This window comes from Poeciliopsis prolifica, unplaced genomic scaffold (genome assembly GCF_027474105.1).
Source record: "Poeciliopsis prolifica strain line A6 unplaced genomic scaffold, Auburn_PproV2 SCAFFOLD092, whole genome shotgun sequence".
Classification (NCBI taxonomy): domain Eukaryota; kingdom Metazoa; phylum Chordata; class Actinopteri; order Cyprinodontiformes; family Poeciliidae; genus Poeciliopsis; species Poeciliopsis prolifica.
The window spans coordinates 36,704-39,782 of record NW_026562467.1 but is presented as its reverse complement, the minus strand read 5'-3'; the positions used below and the strand labels follow the sequence as shown (position 1 = coordinate 39,782).

At 39.1% G+C, this 3,079-nt stretch overlaps 1 protein-coding gene across 1 annotated transcript in view; it reads right to left on the bottom strand.

The window, feature by feature from the left end:
* The window catches only part of LOC129353548 (uncharacterized), a 4,280-nt gene extending 4,011 nt beyond the window's left edge, over window positions 1-269 (bottom strand). The window contains exon 1 of the mRNA XM_055022901.1: window positions 72-269. The gene's annotated coding sequence lies outside the window, so the exon portion shown is untranslated. The remainder of the gene's footprint in view (window positions 1-71) is intronic.
* Between the last annotated feature and the right edge of the window lie 2,810 nt (window positions 270-3,079).

Here is a 3,079-nt window from a genome sequence, read left to right as displayed (position 1 = left end):
TCTTTCTTTCTTTCTTTCTTTCTTTCTTTCTTTCTTTCTTTCTTTCTGCTCAATAAACAATAAAAACTCACCTTTTTGGATGAATATTCCAGTCGGCTGCAGTCCAGTTATCCAGAAGTCCAACTGCGCCTGTGAGCACCAGCTTCCCTGGGATTTATTTATACTCTCTGTCTCTCTCTCTCTCTCTGTCTCTCTCTCTTTCTCTCTCTCTCTCTGTCTCTCGTCACTCCTCCTTTTGAAATTCCTCCTCCATCCCGTTCCAGCATTCCACCAGAACCCACTCCACAGAGACTGACACAGATAACATCCTGTAAACACTCCCCCATGCAGGGACTCCGTGCTCCCTGGGAAAATCTGCTCTGATGTGATGGACAAAGACAGAAAGAGAGAGAGAGAGAAAGAGAGAGAGATGGAGTAAAAAGGAGACCAGTCACTGCAAAGCCCGGAAAATCGGCCCATCAGGACAAAAAGCTTCTTGTTGCGGCTCAAACATGTTTCCATGGACACCAGACCGGCGTCTCTGAGCTGGGCTCACTTTAAAACCGACCGGCTGAGGAAATTCACTCTGCTTTCTGATGCAATCCAGCAGAAAATGTTTCCATTCTAGAAAAGACACAATCACACATCACAGTTTTGTTTTCTCAGTCCGGTTTTTGTTTGGCTGAAATTCAGATCAGGAGAGAATGCATCCAAAATCTGACCAAGATTTCTCTCTAGTTTCTAGTATAAATATCTTACTACACCTGAATTAAAACAAAACAAACATGCAAGTAACTTTTCAGCAAAACTTTGGAGTTTATTTCATTTAAATATTTCCATAAAATTTATGAAAACCTTCTAGTTCCATTGGAACTGGTTCTTTTTAACTCAATGCTTGGTAATCATCGACCTGAAACAAACTCCAAAGTTTTGCTAAAAGCTACTTGTAAATTAGTTTTGTCTTAATTCAAGTGTAATAAGATATTTGCAGTAGAAACTAGACAAAAATACTTGATATGCTTGTGTGTTTTTGCAGTGTCTTTAATCTGTTACTGTAAGATTTCCTCAATAATTAAATGTTAAATTTCACACAAAGTGTCTCCAACAAAGCTTGACTTAAGTTTTATTTTTGCAGTTTGCATAACTTTACCCCACATTGCATCTAAAAAGCAAAGATAGCTGCAGTAAAGAGTCAAAATTTCCATCCATTTTTGTTAACTTTCCAGAAAATATGTGGAAATATTGACCTAAATCTCTGAATCTACTCAGTTGTGACGGATGTAAGCGTAGCGAAGAGACCTTGAGTCACAGCACAGGCTGGTGAAAGACAGTCTCTGTCTCCAAGGATCCACCATGACGGCCTCAGTGTTTTGCAGTCGGCCTTTAATGGTCGGCAGGCGGGAAGCGGAGGAAACGCTGCTTGGAGCAAACTGGAGCTGGTCAGCAGATCGTGTTCCTGTCGTCTCGCTGTCAGATCTCACACTCAGCTCCGCCGTCGGAAAGCAGACGCCAGCTTTCGCAGCGACTCAACAACATGTGGCCTGACTGAGCAGCAGAGGCTGGACTGTCACAGCACATGGGTTGTTCTGCTGCAAGTTTGCTTTCTCTGAAAGAACGAAAAGAAAACAAACAAAATGCTCTGACATTCTGGAGCTTGGATCAAACGATGCAGAGCGTTTCCAGCATCAGAGGAACGCTGAGCTTGTTGGAAAATCTGGGCCTTTGTTGTTTGTGGTTTTCAGGTGGAAACGTTGGTGGAAATACTTGAGATAATGAGAACCAGTTGAGGGAGGGAGGCAGAAAACTGCTGGCTTCAGGTAGAAAACAGTCATCAAAATTCATAGCAACAGCATCAAAAGATGTATTCAGCTTTTCAATTTCATAAAAAGTTAAATTTTTTGATGAGCAAAAATCAGTTGAACTTGTTGCACCATAAAAACACAAAACAATGTCAAGTATTTTGATCTAATTTCCAGTACAAACACCTCAGCATAATAGAAATAAGAAAAAACTAACATAGAAGTAACTTTTCAAAAAGATACAGGAGTTTGTTTTAAGTCAATAATTCCTTGATTTATTTTGTTTTACTAAAATAAATGAATGTTTGGAAGATATTGTAATTAATTTAGATGCACCTTTTCTATTACTCTCTTCTGATGAGCTTTCTACCTGAGCTCTGCAAAATGTTACCAAATAGTCTGAAATATTTTTGTACACTTGAGAAAAGTAACTTACAAATAACTTTTCTGCTTGTTTTTAGTCAATTATTATGGAATATTAATAGAAAGTATTTTTTTCACTTATAAAACTGGAATAAGTTGTTGTTTTATATATTTTTCACTAGTTTTAATAAGGATAATTTTTGCAAAGTCCAGTTCCTGTTTGTCTGGAAGTTGGGATGATCAATGATTTCTGTTGGCCGGTTTTATCAGACTGAAGTTGTTCTTTGTTTCCACATCATCATAAGCAGAAGATGCAGCATCATCAGCTATATTTGCCCTGTTTGCTTAATTTGTTATATACTAAAGTAAAGAAAGATGTAAACTCAAAGGAGTGAAGTACAAAGCAGAGGCAGAACTGTTGAACTGAGTGTTGCTCATACCTGACTGCTGCCGTTTCATTAAAACAAAATACGAACTAGATTTGTTTGGCAGGTTTTCTGTTCCCATCCCCTAAATCATTAAAGTATTTCTCCGTTACTGAAAGTTCCTGTGGGAAAGGAGGGATCTAGTAACTGTCGTTTTGGAGTCGTTGGACTCCAATGTGAAAATAAATATGGGCGGGGCTTCAAAATCCTGTTCCTGGAGAGACTGATCCTCCAGCCCTGGGTTTCACCAGAGTCTAAAACACAACAGGAAGAAACAAACAAGTTACTCAGAGTCACTTTTAAATATAAAGCTAAGAATCCAAATGAAATGCAGAGCTTCTGCTTTTCCCACTCAATCTGCTGTCATGGACTAAAATGCAGAAGGAATGATTCAGTCAGCCGGGACGTTTCCAGTCCTTCGGCCTCATGTGAGGAAACATTCAGGACTGATAAGATGTTGGCAACAGTAACGAATCAGCACACTGCAAAACCGCTAAATATCACCAAGTGATA